We start from the raw sequence: 23,328 nt of genomic DNA, 5'->3' as shown, positions 1-23,328 counted from the left end.
CTTCTCTTACACAGACTGTGAGAGGCGGGGTGAGCCCGTCCTCATCAGAACAGGGCTAATTGGTGTGATGGTAATTAGTTCTTATTGGCATTGAGGGTTCATGGATAGGTAACTTTGTTTGCCAAAGAGAAGGAAGTTCTTCTGGGAAGAACTCAGTGGGAAAAAAAAATTAATTCCATGGAAGGTCCCAGAAATGAATGGTGTCCCTTGTTCCTGGGGGGCTCATGTCTGGTTGTAATGCTGGGCTCTGCTTTGGCCCCGCCATATGCCTGAGGATAAAGGAAATGCCCAAGATAATGGAGCTGAGAAGGGGACGGTGTGGCCCTCTAGGACACCACTGAGCTTCAGAATCCAACGGGCTGCCTCCTGCTGCAGGCTGATTTCCTGTTCCTGGGCCAGGGAAAGGTCCTTATTGCTGAGAAAGATTTGAGCTGGGATTGTATTGCCTTATTCTAAATTATTCAATCATGGGCGAATTGGTGAGCTTCTCATTTACAGCAAAGCATCCGAGAGGCTCCCTGGTCGCCCCAGCTTGCCAGCCGCACAGCCAGGGGTCAAACCTGGTTCCCTGACCTCGTGTCTCCTGGAGGAAGATCAGAAGGGGAGGAAGACCTTTAAGTAAAAGGGTGGGGAAGAGCCAGACAAAATACCATCATGTGCTGCAGAGTTCTTTTTCAGAGCCGTGGATAACATCTAATCCTTTATCTTTTCTCTTAGGCTTCAATCTGGCCCTCATTCCAGCTGTTAGATTGAATTCTCAGAAAAAAAGATAAATCAGAAAATGTGATTCTAACCCTTTTTCTGTTTTTTATTTAACTCCCACTCACATCCTATTGTATTCTTCCCTGATATCTCTGATTACTCACTGGTTCTTAGGGACTGAGTTTAAAAATCTGATTTCTTCTTAGAAACCTACCCAGGGTTCAGCCCCAATGGCCCGTGTAGACAGCACACGACTCCCCTGTTCACCCACTGCCCCTTGGAGTCTCCTGGCCAGAGCCCTGCACCCAGGACCACGTCCCCAGGACCCTATTGTGTCATTGTACATCAGAATCCTATTGTCTTTCCCTCATTTTAGAAACTTCCGCTCACCTGCTATCCAGCATAATGGCTTCCTTGTGAAAAGTCCCATACTTTGAAGGGCAAATTCAACCTGAAATAGAGAATTGGGCTAGACAATCCTTTCATTTTCTCCTGAAAATAGAAAACTCAAAAGGAAAGATTCTCTGCATGTGGGAGGGGGTCGTTAAAATTTGGCTGTCAGTTTCATGAGTGAATATGCTGAAGAAAAATTAATATTTGAGCAGGATAAAAATGGTTACCTGATATTTTTTTTCATCGTTCTTACCATTTAACCTTCCCAAACTTTTCAATATCCCTGCTGCAAGTATTTTAGCTGTTTTTAAAAAATACCCTGTATTTATGGAAGTAGTGTGGAAGAACATTGATGAGTCATTTCAGGAGTTGTAACTGGAAGCCCTTTATGATGAAGCCCTGTTCCTCACCTGGAGGGAAAGGTTCAAACCTTGGGGTGTTTGAACACAGCCACTCCCCTAACTCCTAAGGCCTGTCAGATGGAGGGGGTTAAAGGAGCTGCACAGGCGGGTTCTGGCACCCTGTTGGTGGTGAGGGGTGGTCTCGTCTCTTCTGGGAACACCAGCCTCATCACGATTCTCAGGCAGCAGATCCCCAGTCTTTGCCCTGAGCCATGAAGAGGGACTACTCTCTAGCCTGGCCAGTCTGTCCCCAACAATCTTTCCCTCAGCTCCCCTGCCATCTTTGAGGTTTTCCTTCCTAACTGAGAGGAGTAAAGACTTTCAGCTCAGACACGTCTCCCTTTCCAGGCTACGAGGTCTCACACTGGAGCTGGGAGGGAGGGTCTGCTCAGAGGCCTCGTAAGAGCAGAGCCTGGGAGCCAGCAGGTCCCTGGAGGTGGAGATTCAGGGTCACCAGGGATCCGCCCAGCGCTGGGCTTCAGAAACACACAGCCACCCTAACCTCAGGGTGATGGACACAGAATTCACCCCTAGTCATTTCTCACAGGAGAAGACCACTGGAGTGAGAGCAGGAGGGCGGAGGAAGAGGGAGGAATTTAAATGTCTTACATCTAGAAATGCAAGCTTTTGGCTGGGTGCAGTGGACACGCCTGTAGTCCCAAAGGAGGCTGAGGCAGGAGGACCACAAGTTTAAGTTAAGCCTCAGCAACTTAGCAAGACCCTGTCTCTAAATAAAAAAATAAAGGGCTAGGAATGTCATTTAGTGGTAAAGCAACCTTGGCTTCAATCCCCAGTACCAAAAAACACACATAAAGAACAAAAGTACATATGTTTTTATTCAAATTTATCTTTTGAAACAGAAACATGACAGTGCACTACAAATAGAAACCCAGTCTCACTTGCACGAGGGGAGGCAACTGTAGAAAATAAGTAACTACAAGAAAGGAACAGTTCCTAATCCCAGCCACCCTTTTCTCCAGCAAAAAGTGCTACAAACTTCCTAGCACCAGACAGACTCTCTCCTCGATGTGATCAAAAGGCCTGAAGGACAGTGGAGATGTGATGTATGGTTGAAGGTGTGAGTGTGTGTGTGTGTGTGTGTGTGTGTGTGTGTGTGTGTGTGTAATCAGTCTGCACTGCTGCAGGGTGCCCTGTCCTCTGCTCTGGGAAAGACGAGCGGGTCTCCCAGCTCTGTCCCACTGTGAGACCCCAGCCCACCCAGAGGGTGCTATTCATCCAAGATACATGGAAACACAAGACCAGCTCACGAGTCGTTCCTGACCACGTTCACCACCTCTGAGCTGCCTCTCGTTGATTTCTAAACACCAAGAAACTTAGAAGTGCTCGGGTCTTGAGACTTAATACAAATTACATGGATGTGTACAAGAATAATCTACGTACTGAGCATTCCACCCCATCCACATGCCCCGACAGGGACAGACATTGGTTTTTAAGTGAGACCTAGTACCTGCCCTTGTGGGGTTTGCATCCAAATAGCAGATACTTTATTTCTTTGAAAATTCATTCTATAATGTTCTCTACTGCTACAGAACAAACTGCTCTAAATTTCATGATGTAAAATAGGAGACAGAAATCCGCTACCTACAAGCCAAATCCAACTGGCTGCCTGCTTGTGAAAATAAAGTTTTATTGAAACATGGACATGCCCCTGTGTCCACTAGTTTTAATCCTTAATGGCAGAGTTCAGGAATCACAACTGAGATGGAACAGCCCCCAAACACGCAATACGCACTAGCTGGCCCTGTAGGAACAGTTCGTCCACTTGTGATAAAGAACAACAAAGTATGCTTGAGCTTCTCCAAGTGCTCATTTCTGTGCCTGATGCACAGAGCCAACACCTGCCTCTGTGACACTCACGGGGAGGAAATCTGTCTGCTTGTCCTCAGCATGGCCACCAATGTGTCCCCTCCAAATCAAGAATTCCATTGCCTGTGAGGATAAAGCAGGTTGCCCACTTGGAACAGTGAGGTCCATTGCAGTGATGGACACACCTCTTGCAGAAGTTGGTCCAGGGTTTCATCCACTGAACCGCCCCTGTGCTCTGGCTCCACCCCCCTGCGGTGGAGCTGGGCTTGCTGTTTCTCCCAACAGGTGAGAGTTCAGCTGGCAGACCTGAATCCTACCTGGAGGTCAAGAAAACACCTTTCCTTCCTGCCTACCAAAGACCATGTATCTGTACATGGAGCTTAATTTTTCTTTCCATTAAAATTGCCAAGCAGACTTTCTGAGTCTATTTAGGATCACAAGTCCGCACATACGTGGAGCCTTAGAGTGATCCAATCTCTTAACCTTGCCTCTGAGCACAGACTCCGAGCTCTGTTTACATCTCTGACTCCCATTAGCTTAATGGGAGCTGGGCCTATCCATCACTAATGGCTCCTGCCTACAGCCTTTCTCAGGAGAAAGGTTTCTACTTACTCCCCCCATCATTGGTTTCCCTTCTAAATTTGTGATTCAAAGCTGAGGTTTAAATTCCTCCCAGAGCAGAGACATTAGTGAAGGGCAGGAAGACAGTCATCCGTCTTAGACTGATAAAGCCACTAATACGCCAGGAGGCTTGGCGGCTGTGGCTTAGTATCAATTAGCCAAGTTCATTCTTCCATGCCTCCAGCTCAGATGTGAAGGCCATGTCTGAAGCTGCAAGATCTGGTCTCTGTGGCTGGAGCGAGGAGGATTGCTGAAGATGTCAACAGCCACTGCCCGCACCAGGCCCAGGAGCGGCCCCCAGACCCCTCTGCAGGAGTTCACTGAAGTCCCCAGTGAAGCAAGTCTGGGGGCTTTCACCTGCTGTCTATAGACTCTGTTGGTCCCTGAGGTCTGGTTCTGAGCCCTTTGCTTCTTCCAGCCTTGAGCTGACCTGTACACGCTATTAAACCCTGTCTAAGGAGTTGCCAACCTGAAAAACTAGGGAGAACTCCAAATCCTAGATTTCTGGCATCCTCCCCCCCAAAAAAACTCAGAGTATCTGAGAATTTAAGGACCACAGGACTTCAGGGTGGCGATGGAAGCAGGCCCTTCTTCTCCTTTGGTCTGTGACACTGGGCCACGGTCCCCTCCCCTGTCTGGACATGGCAGGCATGGTCATTCCCCATCTTGACTCCAAAGCTTTACATGTGCCTGGTTTTCAGACTTGCATGCCTGACTGGAGCCCGTTGATTTTCCTAGCCCATCATTGACTCTGCATTCTATCAAACAAACATTACAGGCACATCACTAACCCTAGCAGCTGGGCCCTGGCCCAGGGCAGGAGGCTTGGGCTCAGCCTGGCTAAGTGGTGGCAAGCGTGATTCTTCCCCTGCTCCAGTTTCATCTGCAAAATGGGCACAACAGAGAAATTGTATGGCTCCCCAGTGGTACTTATCACAGATGAGATGGTTTATTTTCTCCTTCATGATTTTGTGGCAGTAGTGCCTACTCCACAGCACTTCTCTGAGACATAAACGAAACACACGGGGCGTGGCCTGGCAGGGGCCATAGCTCAGCACAGCCTCCTTCTGCTGCCAACTGCTGCTCAGACTTCTCCTGCCCCGTGGCTGACTCTGCCTGCACTCCACTGGCCACTGCGTGGAATCCCCTTCTAATCAGCTTCCATAATCAAACTAAAAGGATTTTTAGCTGCAAATCAGATCACATTCTCTACACACCTGAGCAGCTTCAATGTCTCGCATTTGCTCTTTTAATGACAGCAATGTCCACCATGCAGAGCCTGGACTTCTGGTCCTCAGTTGCCCTGCCCCAGCTTGCTCTGTAGCCCCAGTGACATACACCTTCTTTCCATTCTTGGTATCCACTGTGGTCTTTCAGCCACAGGGCCTTTGCACATGTGGGCCCTCTGTCTGGACACTGTTGTCCCCTCTGCACTTCCTTAACTTCCACTACTTCTTCCCTGGACTTCTCAGTGGGCACATGCCCACAGAGGCATCCCTGATCTGGGGACAGGTGTTGAGAGCCACAGCCAAAGGGGCCCCAGCAAACTTCCAGCTGCCAGCAAACTTCCAGCTGCCGGCTGATGATTGGCTCACAGTGGCCCCAGCAACATCTAGCTGATTGGCTCCTCTGCGGTGATGTTCATTGGGCTGTTTCCCTGCCCTTCAAATTGCCAGCTGATGATTGGCTCACAGTGGCCCCAGCAACATCTAGCTGATTGGCTCCTCTGCAGTCATGTTCATTGGGCTGTTTCCCTGCCCTTCAGACTGCCAGCTGATGATTGGCTCACAGTGGCCCCAGCAACATCTAGCTGATTGGCTCCTCTGCGGTCATGTTCATTGGGCTGTTTCCCTGCCCTTCAGACTACGGAACTGCTCATTGGGGGACTTCTTTGGCTCCGCCCACGCGACCTAGCCAATCGGCCTCAAGAGCAGGAGGATTGTGGGAGGTGGTGGTTGGTGTGTGAGTGAGGCGTGTGGAAGCCGGTGGTGGCAGTTGGGCTCTGAGGGTTTTTCCTGAGGAGCTGTTTTGTTTGGCGTTTGTAGTTTTAAAAATAAAGTTTGTTTCTTTTGACAAGTGGCTCCTGAATTGTGCCCAGCCAGACTGCGGCAGACAGGGACACATTCTTGCATCCTACACCATCGGGGAATTGTATGGCTCCCCAGTGGTACTTAACACAGATGAGATGGTTTATTTTCTCCTTCATGATTTTGGGGTAGTGGCAATGTAATAAAACAATAATAAGCAGCCAAGTCAGGTTCTGCACATCCTTATGACTTAGTCCCCAGCACAGAGCCGGGACCAAGGAACCATTGGCCCTGGGCTGATTTATATGCAATTAAATCAGCTGAATTCATTGAAGTCCCCAGGTGAAGCTCTTTGTAACGCAAATCACTGCCCCTGATTTATTTGTAATGTTAATTTAATTTTCCTATAGCAGGTTACTAGCAGGGAATACATCCCCAGCGCTAGTATTATGGGAAATAAATGAACTGATCTAGTTGAGTTTGGGTTTCTCACATCAAAAATAGTTCCACACATCATGCACCCCAACAGCTTTCAGCCACACGATTTAGTTCCGTGTTTGTCCTGCTGAGAGCAATCTCATTCTACACGACAACATTTTGGGAAAACCATTCTTCCCCTCTCTCTCTCCATGCACCTCAGTGACCCAGGTCCCCAAAGATGCCTGCGCCTAGTCCCAGAAACTGTGATCATGCTCTCTTCTCCTTGTCCAGCAAAGGGCACCCAGGTTGGCGAATGGCTGAAGGTGCTGACCAGCTGACCTGGAGCTGGGAGGTTACCCGGGGTTGTTCTGGATTATTCCAGTGGTCCCAGCTTTCCTGGAAGGGTCCTGACAAGAAGCAGACAGAAGAGGGAGACCCATAGAAGGCTGAAGCTGGAGCAGGCTCTGCAGATGGAAGGGGCTGGGGCCAGGAAGGCAGGCAGGAGTGGGCTCTCCCACGAGGCCAGAAAGGGACACAGCCCTGCAGACACCTCGATTTTAGCCCAGAGACCCATGCCAGACTTCTGACCTCAGTGATAAAGTTACATGTGATAAAGTTTCAGTCACCACATTAGTGGTGATTTGTTACAGCAGCATTCGGAAACTAATACGAGGTCTGCACCCACAACTCACACAGGAAGTCGTGAAATCCACTTTGCAGGTCACCTTCCCAGTGATGGTGCCGGGAGGAAGTGAATTCCCTCTTCTTTCACAAAAGCTTTAGAGCACTGCAGACATCAGTCACACTCTAACTGCCTTCCACTGCCTGCCCCTAATTCTCTATTAGCTCCACACACCCATATTTTCTGTGCTGCATCCATAGGCCCAGCTCAGGTGGTGGGGAGTCTTGTTGCCTATGGTCTCGTTCTCCCCTGCAGCTGGTGGCCATTGATCCCTTCTGCCATACAAGACCCTGTCATTAGTTTCTGGAGGAGTGGCAGTTCTTGAAATGGCCTTGTGTCCCAACAGCAGGGAAGACAGGACTGCAGTTGCTCCTTGTGCATGCTGCTGGGAATGTGGTCACCAGAGCCTCTGAGAATGGGATTTCTGGATTCTCCTGGATGACAGGGAGCTGCCGAAGTCATGTCAGCAAGCTCCATGTTTCTTGAGATATTATTTTTTCCCAAAAAATTGAAGGGCTAGGAGTGTATCTCCGTGGTACAGTGACTGTCTAGCCTGTGCAAAGCCCTGAGATCAATGCCTGGTACTGCAAGTAAAGAAAGAGAAGAAGGGAGGAAGGGAGGAAGGAAGGAAGGGAGGGAGGGAGGGAGAGAGGGAGGAAGGAAAACTGATGACCTATCAGACTTTTTTAATTAATAAAAGCTCTTGCAAACAGAAACAGGGATTATTTCAATGTAGTCTCTGCTCCTGAAAGACTATGGAGATGATTCCACAAAATGCAATTAACCAATTCAATTAACTGCTGTGCTGAGTGTTCGTGGCGTGCCAGTCAGATTGGCTGTGAAAACTCAAAGAAAATGGTCTCATTTGCTGTCATTTCTTCCACGTGGACAGTTTGGAAATTGCTGCCATCCCAGCCCGAGCTGCTTCCTGCTCTGACAGCCTGAGGAATGCATCTCAATGTGGGTAAATTCAAATGATTCTAAAACTGCTTTGGCTTTGATGAATGAGTTCGTTATCAGTTGAGATCAAGTAGCTTAAGATCCATTTAAGGAGAAAGCTGTAAGTGCTCAGGGTTTTTGAAGTTGAGGGTGCTCGAGCATATGGAATTGAAAAGCAAGACGAGGACACATTCAGCCTTGAGACTCACCTCCTGTTTCCGGCACTTTCTTTTCTTTCCCTGGGCATCAGCGTGGCTCTTCCACACGACTAACTCGCTACGCGAAATGCATCTGAATTCCAAGGTCTGGAATTGGGAATGCAGACATCACTACTTGGTGTCTGTCAGTCCTTCCCTAAATCTTCATTAAACTAGACACATGAACGAGGAGTCTCATCCCAAGCCTCCTCTCCTGATGCTTCTCCCGGGCCCTGATTTCAGGCAGAGGGAATTCAAGTAATTAACTATCCCCACAAAACCGTGGGATGTGGTGACAAGGACATCTCATGCAGGTTCTTCCAGGGCAGCAAACACCCCCTTTGGTGGGGGTGTTGGTCATAGCTCAGGTGGTGTAGGTGCACACAGGGGCACATGTGGGCTCTCTGTACTTTCCCCTCAGTTTCTCTGTGAACCTGAAACTACTCTAGACAGGAAGGTTTATTAATTTTTCAAAAGCCCTCAGATGTCACAATGGCCCATGGACTAGAGCTAGGGGTGGATACTAACCCAAATAACGAAAAGATAAAAGGTGCAGACTGGAAGATGTCTGTCCCAGAGATGCATGGGGGAGAAAGGCTGGCTCTGTAAAAAGGTCTAGGATACATTTCCTCCTCTTCCTGCTTCCTGGAACCCTCACCACCTGCCGCCTGCTCCCGATGCCCATGAACATGAGCTCACCTTCATTTGCTCACTCATTCCCAAAGTACCTTGAGAAGCCCCTAAAGCAGCAGCCCTGCAGATACCCTGACCTCAGGCAGGTGCATTCCAGGGACAGAAGACAAGCAAAAGATCCCATCAACAAAGCCAGCAGGCCCACAGCGCTGTTGAGAAATGACCCCTGGAGAGAGCTGTGTGGGGCCTGAAGGAGGAGCTCTCCAAGCAGAGGGAGAAAGAATTGCAAACCCAGGGGTGCCCCTAGCTTGCACCTCACTAAGAGAAAGGCCAGTGTGGGGTGTGCCCAACCCTGAGCTTTGCATGTGCAAACCCTCTCATTAAATAACCCAGCAATTCTGTAGAGGTAACACTATCTGGAGTCTCAAGGACAGACCCCAGGGCGAGTGGTGCACAGCCCCCCATTGCCTCCTCACTGACAGGCAAGAGCTGAATGTAGACAATGTCATCACCCTCAGGTACTCAGCCACCTGCTCACCTGCAAGTGGCCGCTTCTCCTCCAGACCTTCGCCCTCACTCATCTTTGCCCATGGGTGGCCACTTCCGTGATGTCCAGCTATTCCAGTGACTTCCATAACTAGTTTGGACAGCAAAAGACCAGCTATTGGAGACTGAAATGGCAGTTAGGTGTAAGCATCAGATTTCTGCAAACCAAGGAAGAGGAGGGATGAGGGACCCAGAGTTATGGTGGCTTGTAAAGCAAGACATTCCTGCTGGAGAAAGCTTGCTTGGGTCCTTTCTCCAAACTGTGAGGTTTCATGCCTGATTATCACATCCTCATACACAGAAAAATTGTACCAAATAGCCCAGAACAGAAAGTGATGTGTTGGAAACCCAATGGCAGGCAGCCCTGGTCGTGCAAATGCCCCTCTTGAGGGTTCCTATTCCGCATGGGCACTTGGGAAGTGGTCAGACCAACCAAAGCCAAGTGCTGCCCTGAAAACTGGATGCAAGCTGCCTGGGTTGCAGAGAGAAACATGTGTGTGCCAGGAAATCATAATTCAGAAGCAGAGAGCAGCTCGTGGGTAATTTGGAATGACTCAACATCACACAATAGGCGATAATTGGACTAGATTCTTTCCTACATTCATCTTTTATTCACACCCCCTAATTTTTTGCAGGGAGAATATTCCCAAGCTTCTTTGTTCACATTCATCTCAGCATTCAGGGTACCAAATGGAGAATTCCCAGCCACCCCCTAGATAAATGTCTACCAGACGTGGGAAGCCAGCTTCCCATGATCCAGACACCCACATCCCAGCTTCTCCCTTTAAGGCAGAATCTGGCGAAAAGGTTCAAGATTGAAAGAAAACAGTGGCCGGCCATGTGGACAAAAATAGTTCTATAAGTGCAAGGATCTTGACCCAATGCTGATGCCACTTCAGATTACCTGAAACTGGTGATCGTTTGATCGTACTTATTCTCCTGGTGTCCCTGCCTGGAGAAGCATCTGCCAAATTGGCTTTGGTTTTGTGAGGCATGTGTTTCAAGAGTATTTTGAATTAAATACCCTAAGCATCCAGCAGAGCTTTCAACAATCTCACATGGATGGAAAGGCAAAAATTGGATTCGCAGCTGCCAAGAAAATCCAGGAATCGGGGGGCCATGATCCAGAAGGGAAAGGAGGTGCGGAGAGTGAATGCTACACTCCAATTTTGTTCTCAAAGCCTTGCCAGGTGCTTCAACTGCACAGGGGTGAAGCCCAACGCCTGGCAACGGAATGCTGCCAAGAAGCAGAGAGAAGTTGGGAGCTTTCTCAAGGAGCAAAGGAAGCAGGAACATGGGATGGGGGTCGTCAAGTGAAAGTGTGAGGGCCTCTGAGGATATCACTTTCCAAACACATGAAACCAAGCTGAGAACCAGAAGGAGAGGTGGACAATTGCACAGAGGGAGAGCCCCAGGCCCCCTGTGGAGGAAGGAACTAAGCCTCCCTGCCCCTGAGCAGCTGATCTGAGTGAGACTCAAGGCCAGGTCTGTCCGATTCAGAAGGACTTTACCGTCCCTGCCTTAACTGGCATCATCTTTAGCTCTAACTCAGATTTTCTTGGCTTAACTTTTACTTTGTGCTTTCGAGGGTGCTCTCTGTGAGGAGTTCATCTTCGCATCTCAAATTTAACATTCTGGATAGTTCCTGGCCCACGTGGGTATTCAATAGCTATTTGCTGAAAGGAACACCATCCACGCCTCCTGTCGGTGCTTCTTGGTGGCCGGATGTGTTCAGGCATGGGGTCTTTGGTGAGAATGCTCAGCCTTAATTGGTAGTGGACTGAAAGATGGTGCATCTGACTATAAAAACTATCCAGAGTGCAAGGGCTTCAGCCACCCTGTCTTATTCTCCTGCCATGCATCTCTGCGATTTGGGCTCTTATTTTCATTTGTCCTCCATTCATTGTTAAGAATATCTTAAATGATCCTCAATGTTAGTACAGAAGAAAGAAAAGGATTTACCCTTAAAGCTAAATCCCCTGAGCTCTTTTGGTCCAAGCAAGCATTTAGGGATCTCAAGTGTATCCTGTTACTTAAGCTAAATAAGTTGGAGGGTTGGTGTTCTTTTCATTCAGAGGCTTAGTCAATAACTAAATCACTGACTACATAACTTATGGACTTTGGTTAATTCATCCCAAAGTGGTTGTGGATTTGGAAACAGAAAATGAGTCACACAGTTTCTGTTTTGGCTGATGAGTCCTCCAATCTATCTTATCTGAATAACAATTATAGGGTAATATGTAATTTTGCCACCAATCTACAGCATTTCATAAAGGGGAGAAGCTATGAAGAATGGGATCATTTTCATTCCAATTCTGAAAACCAAAGGCTGTATTTAAGTGATGACGGTATTCTATTAAAAGATGATGGTCCCCTGCCATTAATAAATTCTGAAACTCTTAAATAGAAAATAATGGGTCCTCAATTTTTAGAATGGCAAGTGATATACAAACTGTGGAACCATTTTCTCAAAATTGGAAGTGATTTATAGTATCAAAACCCAATATACAACAAGATAGATGGGCACAGAGAAAGATTGTTTGTTCTTATTTTTGGGGAGAGGAAGCACATGAAAACAGGAGATTGATTGAGGTTGACGGGCAGCAGAGGTTTCTTCTCACCACTCTTTGATTTGATTGATTCCACACTAAAGACAATTGTGAGGAAGACATGCACTTGGGGATTGTGAAAATTAGTGATTAAATTATGCTTGCTCCCCACCCCCCGCCCCATAAACACTTCTAGAATTTTCCAGCCAGAGATTTCATTTGTACCAGGTATTAGAATTGGTTGATTACTTAACAAATTTCCATCTCATTATATGTTCTGGGAACAAATGATCTGTCTGGAAGGGTGAGACCCAAGGCAATATCTCATGTTATCCCAGAGTACCAAGCCTTCAGACATTAAGCCTGGGGTCACTGGCTGTACTTTAAAGAATGTACTTTAAGAATAAGCAAAGATAATATTAATAAAGTCTCATTAGCTAGGTAGGTAAAGATATGCCAAGATTATTGCTTTGACAGTTACAGTTAATGTTTGGTCCTTACAGAACCCTGTGAGACACATGATATTTGATCTCAATATACAAAATCTGAAGCTCAGAGAGGCTCAAAGCTGGTGGTGCTGGGTCTTGAGCCTGGGTATGGTTCAGCCTGAAACACTCTTCCTTTGAAAGGCTCCCTCACTTCCATAGCTCTGCAGAGACACCCCCTTTCCTGTGCCTTCTCAGTACCTCCTGGCCACCCTTTACACCATGGGGGCTGTCCACTGCCCACCCAACACCACCCCACCTGACGTGCCCTTGTGGGTTTTCCCCATTCACCACCCGACTAGGGACAGTGCATGGGGGATGGGATTTGTTTCTTCCCTGCTGTGTCTCCAGGGTCTAGGACAGGGGCCGTCCCCACCCTGGCCCTCCAAGCACATTGTTCATGGGAGGAGGAGAGGAGACATTGAGTAAGATCTTTCTCTTGTACTCAAAGGCCAGGTTGTCTGATTGTCTCCAGAATTTTCAAAATAGGCCACAGGTTAAAACAGCATGATGGATTCACGGTAGCACAATTCTCAACGGCCCACAGAGAGAAATGACCCTAACCTTCCACCCACAGATGCATCAGGGACACATGGTATGGTAGACCCTGGAATATCATTCAGCCACAGAAGGAAATGAAACCCTGATACATAAAACATAATGCTCAGTGAAAGGAGCCAGTCACAAAAGGTCACATCCACATGACCACATGAAGAGGAGACAACCAGATTGGGTGAACCTACAGAGACAGAGCAGAGGGGTTTGAGGGGGCTGGGGATAAAGGGGTACGAACTACAAAATGGGTAGAGCAGTTGCTTTTGGAGGATAAAAATATTTCAGGACTAGCTAGAAGTGGTGTTTGCACAACGTTGGGGGGTGTCCTTAATACCACTGGATTTTTCACTTCAAAATGGTTGATTTTAGGTTATGGGAATTGCACCTCATTTTTTAAAAAATTGCATAATCACCTTGACCCTGGCCAAGTAAATCCCCATGCTTCCATTTTGTATAAATGAATAATTATTAGCATGAGGTTCAGTTGTGATTTGCTATACAACAGCAATTTGTAAGTCATAAAGCACTGAACAAATGCTAATAATAACTGTCCTGCTGTTGTTCAGGTTGGTCTTGATGGCATCGTGGCCGTGTTCTATTTTAGCTGCACTCCAGGAATCTGGCCACCTGTAAAACGGGGACCAAAGGTACAGGTTGCATTTGTCCACTGAGAAGTTCTTAGAAAAGCCATACGCCACTGTTTGGCAAAGCTCTTTCTATTCCTCTGTATTGATTGTGGGTCTATTAGCTAAATTTGAAGCTGATTGTCCCCTGGATCCGATCATTGCCCTCCCCACCTCCACCCTCCCCAGCCTCCCCTACTCCATACTCAGGAGGTGACCTCTCTGCACTGCCACCCTGGGATCCCGACCCCTCTGACTTCTGGTGAGGCTTAGCTACTGGAGGCCCATTGCTCATCCACACCTAGGCAAATACTTCTTGAACTAACTTATTTCAATGACTCCCTTTGAATGTGATATTTGTTTCTCCAAGACCCTGACTGATACAGCCTCCCAAATAACATTAACAGCCAACATTTGAATGGCCAAATGAATTAAGTACTATAATTATGAACCATATTTTATACCTAAGGGACTCATGTCCCAGGGAGATTAACTTGCCCAAGGTCACCCAGCCAGCAAATGACGTTGATATATGACCCTAGGCAATTTGTCTACACAATAAAAGCTTGAACCCTATACTTTACTGTCCAAACCTATAACATATTCATTGTGCTGCTTCCAAGTTCCTACAAAGAGGGCTGTCCAGGCCCATGACTCTTTCTATCCCAATGTCCCCATTGGGATTTATTGGACTATTTGGTTGTCATTAATCACTATTAATTATGAGAAGTCCTACTCCAAATCATTACCCTACGTCCTCCAATCACCTGGTGATCCTTCAGTTAATCCAGTGGCCCAGGCCAGCTACATATAGTCTGCACTTGTTATTGTGTTACGGGTGTAGGGTGATGGATTTTCTCTTCTCCAGAAAAGAGGTCAGGATGTTTTAAAAATCAGAATGGGCAATTCGAGCTCATTTTCAAATTAGCAGGAATAATGAAATACTTCCCTACACCACCGAGGACTCCCCCCTCTTAGAATAAAGACAGGAAGTCCTTTCTCACAGTTAATCACTTTACAAAAGCTACCTGCAGTCTGCATGCATTCCTGGGAGTCTAACAGAGGGTAAAAGACACAAAATACCAGCAGGAAATAATAGCCATCTGCCACTCTGGCCATGGGGCTTCCTGGGGCAGTGAAAGTCCTGGTCCTTTGCACATTGTAGCTCATTTACCCAGAGCCCCATGAGGTTGGCACTATGAACAGAGTCAGTTTTACAGACAAGAAAACCGAGGCATAAAGACATTTCAACTTGAATCAATGCAGGCTCCTGTGATCAACTCCAAAATCTGTGCTCAGATCCTGGCTTCCCCTCAGTGACACTTTTATTTTCCCATGTGGCTTGAGTGGCAGGCCCTGGACTCAACCACTCCAGTGGTCAATTTTGCTGGGAACTTACTGATGCCCACGTAGAGACACCGTCCCCAGTGACCAGCAGCTCCACCTCAATTTGATGTGAAATGACCAAGAACAAAATCCTGTTTGGATTCCCTGGCCTGTGGCAGAAGTTGTTCTAGATTCCACATCACAGGACTCCTGAGCAGAGCTTTGGGTTGTCCCAGGGAGGATAATAAAATCAAGCAGCCTTTGAAACATTACTCCCCTTGCTAATTTTAGGACAAAGTAAGAAAGAAAACGAAACCCAAAGACAAGTGTTTCAGGATGGAGACTCCTAACTGGCCCCAAGATGCTTACAGGCCTGTCAGTCACAGAAAAAAGCCACTGGCACTAAGCTCAGAGTGTCCCAGGAGGCGAGATGGTGCATGACACAGTCAAGTCCTGCCCAGGGGCTGCAGGACAGGAGGAGGTACCCAGGGTTCTGGAGGAGAAGACCTACATCTGCCAGTGTAAAGAAACTACCTACAATAACACCAAAAGTGAGTGGTGAGTGGTGAGTTGTGACAGTACTTCCTGTCTTCCTGTACTTCCTGTCTTCCTGTACTTCCTGTCTTCCTGTACTTCCTGTCTTCCTGTACGTCCTGTCTTCCTGTACTTCCTATCTTCCTTTCTTCCACTATTTTCCTCAAATTGTTCTAAATACCCAGGAAGATTTATTACAAATATTATTACGATTGTCAATAGTCAGATCTCAGCTTCACTTTGAGGAGGAAACAGGTAGAAATAAAAGTTTCTATAGGAAGGCTATAAACACTAATATTTTCCTATTGTTTTTTCAAAAGTAACTCCTTCATCTTATTTTTGCTCCATGGCCATGGTGATGATCAGAAGTGACATTATCACATGCGGGACATTTGGGTTCCTAAGCATATTTTTTCTTAGATTCATAGGACTTCTTTAATTTTCTTGATGTGTTTTAATAATTTGGGGAAATGCTCAGCTATTCTCTCTTTAAATCTTGTTTCTGACACAATTAATTTCCCCCCCCCACTCCTTGAAATATAAGCCCTCGAACGTTGGGCTGTCTCCTTTCTGGTTTCCGCTTCACCTCCTGTGTTTGCAATGCTGCTGTCTCTTGGGGCTTTAGTCTGGATTTTTTCCCTCTTGCATCTTCTAGTCCACTAATTTTATCTTCAATGATTTATCTGCCCTTAATCCAATCCACTGAGTTGGGAATGTGCTTTTTGTTTTTAATTCTGAAATTTCCATTTGTTCCTTTTGCATAGTTTCCATGTCTCCAACTCCCGATTCCTCCTCTTGTCTCACTGAACATAAGCTCTTAGTTGGGTTAAAGTTGGTATCTGGAAATGCCATTGGGGGAGGCATGCTGGACTGCAGCTATTTCTCTCGAGTCCCTGTGGGCTGGTTTTCAGCTACAGTGGTTTGTTTCCTCGTGAGCTACGTATCTTTTTATTGTGCGGGCTGTGTCTCTGCTTGAGTGTTAGTAAAGTGCTAGAAGAACATTACCTTCTTCCAGGAAGGAATCCCATTTGCACCTCAGCCAGGCACCTGTGGAGGTGTTGGCCAGGTGATTTCCAAGGAGGACACAGTCTCTGGGACAGCCATCCACTCTGGGTCACCTCCACTCCTAAGGTGCCACCTTGGAAGACCCAGAATGCAGAGGGAGGGGCCGGCTAGCTCCCCTGAGACCTTTGCTGAACCCCACTCCTGTCTCCCTGCACCTCCCCTGCTCCAGCATTCCAGCTAATTCCTCTGGAATTCTTCATCAACACGTCTGTCTGTTTCCTGCTTCATTCTTTCTTTCTTCAGTGGGAGGACAAATTACCTAGACTTATCCCAGGCTATCTAACTAGCCATGACGGACGGCAAAAACTTTTCATTATTCTCCTATTTAGTTTAATTGATTTTTGGGTCAATGATAAATGATTTTTCATGTGCTTATTGATTTTAACTCTTCTTCTGAGAATTGCCTTTTTCTATATGATATTGATTTAGAATTAACAAATCTAGAATTATTTTAACCTTTTCTTTGTCATCCCTTAAGCAGATGTAAATACAACCACATTATTAGGGCCAAGTCAGGAAACACTGTTTATGAAATACGAGCAAGTTCATTTACAAAAGGATATGAGCTTTCAGAATATGGGTCCTTCCCGGACCTTAAACACTGATCTCCTGGGCGTGGACAATATTGCCTGCTTTCCAAGTGAATGCAGAGAACAGGAAATGTTCAGTTGGGCCTAATAGGAGAGCTCTCATTTGGCAAATTCAAGAGAAGCCTCCAGATGACCAAGTCACTTACTTGATATTCTTCTGCAATGAAACACTGAAATAGCTAAGAAGCCCTCGTGTCTGTTTTGCCTCGGCCTTAGAGGTTGAGATCTTACCTGTTGGTACCTGTAGGGTTAAAAGGAGCAGAGGGTCTGGGAGCAGAAGGGGTTTTGCACCAATCGTTGAGAGAATCTAAATGTAAATGTCTGCTGAGAAAAACTGGCTCCAGCTGGGTACGGATCGATGTCCCCAGGATCAGCGTGCCTAAGTGCTTTCCCATCCTGCCCTGCCATCGATCCCGACCTTTAGCCATCCCATCCCTTTTTAGAAATTTTTATAGAAAAATTGGGTCTACATTAGGACATGTGGTGTGAGGATGAGGCGCTTCCTGTCACTTCCTGATGGGGCCTCCGCGTGGCCGCTCTCCATGGCTGTTTCTCTAATGGTGTGATTGCTCTGTGGAGAGGAGGGTCTTGTTCCCTGGTGAGACCCTTACAGAGAGCTGCCTGTATGTGCCTGACCCAGGAGTCTATGCCCATTGGGACTCACTGTGAAGAGAGCACCCTCTACAGGTTCCCTGGGGGTCTACGGGGGACACAGTGAGGAGGTGAAGGTCGCTGCTGCCTGGAGCACAGGAAGCCCTGCCTGTGCATGGTCAGAGCTGAGTGGCCCTTGGGTGAGGGGACCTCAACATTCTGAGACAAAGTAGTTCCTTAACATGTCTGGGAAGCAAAGGCCACAGCACCATTGATCACTGGTCCCACCGATTCTCCAGGGGAGGTTGGTGAGGGGAGGTTGGTGAGGGGTAGGCTTCTGATGGACACCTGGATTTCTCCTTGGGTTCCAGGAGGTTTGAAAAGACAGTGGACACGCGGCAGCATCCTTAGCTCCTAGGGAGGAGAGGATGGCGGGACCTGCGGGGTGAGGGAATGTGTGGTAAGACACCTCCCACTGTCAGCTCCTGAACAAGGTGCCGCAGGCTGTGTAGTAAGTCACCAGCTGCCCCAGCGTTCAGAGTCCCACTGGGATACAATGAATCGCTCTAGCTCCATGTTTCTCAAACACTGATCACCTGCCACTCACCTCCAGGGTCCCCCTGGGAGCCGTGTGTTACCAGCTTTGGGGACATAGAATTAAAAACAAGATCTCTTGCCAACCCGCAAACTCTCACCAAGGAAGTAGAGAAAGAAAACAGCCTTATTACTGATTTCAGTCTTGAGTAAGATTAAACCAAAATGTAACACACATCGTAGGCAATCTGCTAAGAGACTGTGAAACCTCGAGAAATCTCACCCAAGTAGATAAACCCATTATGTAATATTCTTGAGATGAGTAATAGCAGTCGGCCAGCAGAGGGCCTCGGTGGCCCAGAGGGCCTGCATTGTCCACTCCAGAGGCACCTGGCGATGGGGGGTCACTTGTTAGCTAACTACCTTCTCCTACCTTATGACAGGACTCAGAGTGAGGAGCCTGCAGAAGGTCCCCTGCCCACTGATCTTAGAGGACAGCATGTCAAAGACACGGTCCCAGCATCCTTGAATGAACATTCCTCAGTCACAAAGCTACCCAGACCCTTATTTAGATTTTTACCATTTGCATATAATCAAAGAGACAGATGAAAAAAAAAAAAGAACTAAAATTAGGAATCCTGTAAAGTAAATGCTTTAAGAAAACCAGAGACTGTTCTCTTCCTCTTCTTTCAACAGAGAGAATTGAGACTCTTGCTTTCCAATTGCGTCTGTAGCTTATGTTTTTTTTTTATTCAATTAATTGAATCTTAAATTTCACTCCATCCTAAGCTGAAATCCATGAAAGAAAAAGTTTTAATATATTGAAAATAATTTTAAGTCACTTAAAATAAACATTCCCCTGTTAGGTGCAGGACAGGCTGAGTAAGTTGTCTGCAGGGCATGCCAAACATGCTTCAGCATGACTTGGCTTCTCAAACCCTCTGTCTGGTTCTTTATCACCTGTTTGCTGAAAGCCCAAACACCCAAGCCCCCGCTCAAGGCTGAGCGCTTCACCCCCCTGCTCAAGGCTGAACTCTTAACCCCCCTTGTGCCAACAAGCAGCTTGCAGACCCAGAGACCCCATTAGATTTGGGCTATAAAAACTCCCTCCTGCAGGGCCCCTCTCTCTTGTGCGCGCTCTCTCTCTCTCTCTCTCTCTCTCTCTCTCTCTCTCGATCGCTCTCTCTCTTGCTCTGTCTCTCTTGCGTGTGTGCTCTCTCGCTCTCTCTCTCTCTTGCTCTCTCCCTCTCCATCTCTCCTCTCTCCTCTCTCCTCTCTCTTCTTCTTCTTCTTCTTCTTCTTCTTCTTCTTCTTCTCCTTCTCCTTCTCCTTCTCCTTCTCCTTCTCCTTCTCCTTCTCCTCTTTCTCTCTTTTCTCCTCTGTTGCACTGCTGCAATAAAGATCTCTTGGTCGCTTTGAGTGTTGTGGTCACTTTCTTTTCAACCCCCATATACCACCATTCAAATTTTGTTTTGTTCTCCCTCTCCCCAAGGACCTTGTGGGAGCAGAGACTATGGGCCAGTCCATCCCAAGCTAGGCCAAGTGCAGAGAAGAGGAGGGGCCTCCTCTCCCAACTGGCATCACCCCCTGGGGCACCAAGGGAGCGTGTCCAGTGATGGGTCTTGCTGGTAGGAGGAGCCCAGCAGGGCAGAACCCCCTCCACACTTTGCTCTGTCTTCATGCCTGTGGGTGACGTGCCGCCTTCTGGCTCCACAGGGCACTCAGCCAAGTTCCCAAAGAGTTGCTCCTCTCCCTGGGGCCTGGTGACTGCTCTTGGGGAGTCCTGCTGCTACTGACTCCACTCTGGGGTTGCACAAAGAGGTGCCCAGTTTCCCAGGGTAGAGGAAGGGGCTGGACATGGGAGAAGATGATGAAGACTCCTCCCAGATTTCTCCTTGCAGGTGGGGCAGGTAGGAGAGGGTGGGGAGACCCCACAGGCTCCCTTCCCACTTGGCCTGTGCTCCAGGGTGGCCGCAGCCAAGGAAGACAACACCTCTGTTTCCCTCCTCCTAGGAGCCACTCGGACCCTCGTCTTTGCCCAGCTTCTCTCTCTGTCACCTCACAAGACAGCCAAGCATGACACAAGGTCAAAGGCAGGACAGTTTTATCACCTCTACTCACTGTCACCTCTGTCCCTAACTCAAGCAGGGATGATCTGCCTCTGTCCTGGAGACAGGACGCTCCATGCCCAGCCTCACCCAGCAGGACCCCTCCTCCTGCCACCCATGAGCAAGTGATGCCCACTGCTGTGCTCCTCTGGAGGGGCTTAATTTCAGGGGGGATTTCTCTATACGCATATGGCAGAGCTACGTTGCTGTTTTAAGTTTGACAACATTGGAAATTTCCATCACATTTATATTTTTTTCTCTTTTGGAAACTGATAATCTTTTTCCCTTTCCAGTAATGATAACAAGCTGCCTTTTAAAATATCTTTATCAAGATATCATTTAAAAAAAAATAAAGAAAAATAGGTCAATATTATGAGGCATGTGCATATATCAAAAATCATGATGTTCCTCAAGTGGGAAGATGAGGAACCAACCTGCACCTCCCGTTTCCCTGCCTTGCACCTAACAATCACCCAGGGCTTCTGGTTCCCACCTGGGCAGGACCCACCTGCTGTCCCCAAGCTCACAAGCACAGTGCAGGGTGGTACAGTGACCCCCACTGTTCCTGAGATAATGGACACTTGGGGAAGCATCTAGCCCCAGACCAGACAGCTGGCAATAAGTGGTCGGATGTCAGAACATGGATTTTCCTGAAAGATGGAGGGGAGGGGGCTGGCAAGGGAGAGAGGCCAGCCAACCCCCGGAACCCCTCCCGGAACTCATCCCAGACAGACGGACACTCGCATCCCACGCCTGAGCATCCCTGCTACCTCGCACCACCCGCGGCTTCCTCTTCCAGAGGATGTAGGATGTCTGACTTTCTGGTTGTTCCTTCAACATGATTTCTGTGCAGATTTCAGTCCATGCTGTGCTCATCCTGGGGCATAAGCTAAAGGAGTTTATCAACTTAGTAAATCTTAGTTAATGGAAACCAAAATAAGCACCATTGGGTCCCTTCTCTCTAACCTTGAAAGTGCAAAGACTGACAACACCCTCCGAAATGGTGCTCTCTCCACTGGCATGATTTTTGAAAGCTGTGCTGTCCTTCTTTTGATGATATCCCACCTTCAAACCACACATGCTCGTCTCGTTTTATTTCCTAAGAAGTCAAAAGCTTCCAAATGACTGTAAATGACCCATGCTATAAACAAATGGTGCCTTTCATTTCTTGCCTCCAATAAATATTTCTTGACTAACAATGTCACTGATTTGTCTTTTTAATTTGTCAAATTTATTAGTTTAATAAATTTAGCTTGCCCAGGGCCTGGAGGTGCTATGGGTGACCAGGGAAGGGTCTCTCCCTTTTTAACCCAATGTCAACTTTAGAGATATACATGAAGCTATTATTTGTCCTCAGCAAAATGGCAGCTCAGGGCCAAATCAAACAGGGTACATCATTAACTTCAAAATATCAGGATATTGTGCACAAAAATGCATTTTCCTCTTCCTTTTAAAAACATAAGACTCACCCAGACTGGGCCCCTTCACTCCTGAGACGACTCCGAAGCCAGGTTTTAGGTGTCAGCACTGACGGGGCCACGGGCGGGTGGAACTGGTGATCCACACTGAGCTTTACGGATTGAAATAATTTCAAGCTCCATTAAATAACTATTCATCTTTGCTTGGTAATGTGCAGATTATTCTGGCTAAATACATCCGTTACCAGGAACTGGTCTGCTTCAAGAATTCTGTGGACAAGAGCCAGATGAGACCTTCTCTTTATTGTGAGGATTTTAAATCTGCTGGGAAAAAAAATGTTTCTGTGGCTAAGAATGATGTAAATCCTGATATTTTAACTTTAAGCAAGATGCTGAGCTATTGCGATATTCAATTATCTAAATGCGACAATGTTACAAGGCAAATGTTCCCAGGTCTGACATATTAATCTACTTGACATTCAACAAATGACACTGTGTTTTTATAGAGTGGTAGCCCTTTGAGAAGGCCAGGACGCGTGTCATTCAGCTGGCCCCTGCCTGCCCTGACTACCTCCATTAATGCACTTATTATTGATATAAAGGAGACACATTTAAATGCTTCAAGAAGAGAAAGCAGCTGCAGCTTTCAAAAGGGACTGCTCAAGGTCAGAGATGTACAAAGAAGGAGAAATCCGCTGCCCTTTTACTCTGTCTTGAATAGATGGACTTGGGGACATGCCCAGAATTGGTGCATATTCAATAAAATTCCAGCCCGTGGTTGCTTCTCAGCTAGGTCTTCTCTTTTAATCTGCCCTTATGACAACAGAGGAGTAAAGGTAATGTGTCCTGTACTGGGTGTCCCCAGAGCCACCTGTATACCACACATCAAAGCCTCTGTCTCAGCTCCCAAGTGGAGCACAACAAGGAGTGCATCTGTGATCTGTCATCATAGTATATACAGGAACAGCTAACCATATGGAGTGCTCAGCGTGGTGGGGCCTGACCCCACCCACAGAACACAGCTCATCCACTTACACTCCCCAAAACCCCAGGAAACGCTGCTCTTATTACCCTTGCTACTGATTAACCCATTACTTTGACTACTCATTTCACCAAAATGAGGCTACAAGAAGTTAATTTTCTCCAAATCAAATAGTGTATGATTTTAGATCTAGGGAACTAAGCATGTGTAGTACCTGGGTCCCCATTACCAGCCGTGTCTGGGAGACACAGTGAATGTCCTCCTGTCAGGCCTTGTGACAGTGGCAGTCTCAGCCACCATTCAACTTCAGCTGTGTGAGAAATATCTGAGAATCTGGGCAGCTGAGCCCAGGCAGCCAAGAACCAAGATGGAGAGCAGAGGGTCATTCTTGACCACTAAGCTTTGAGCAACTAGGTGTCATTAGAAACTGCTAGCATCCCAGTTTTGAGAGGAGGCTGTGCAGAGTTGATTTGTCCAGCATCAGAGAGTCACTAAAGGAAGAGGCAGGGAACAACTCCAGGCTCCTCCCATCTCACTGCCCTTCTTCTTCATCATAAGTAGCATCTAGGCTACTTTTCCT

Source organism: Urocitellus parryii, chromosome 3 (assembly GCF_045843805.1).
Source record: "Urocitellus parryii isolate mUroPar1 chromosome 3, mUroPar1.hap1, whole genome shotgun sequence".
Taxonomy (NCBI): domain Eukaryota; kingdom Metazoa; phylum Chordata; class Mammalia; order Rodentia; family Sciuridae; genus Urocitellus; species Urocitellus parryii.
This window is presented reverse-complemented; position numbering follows the sequence as displayed.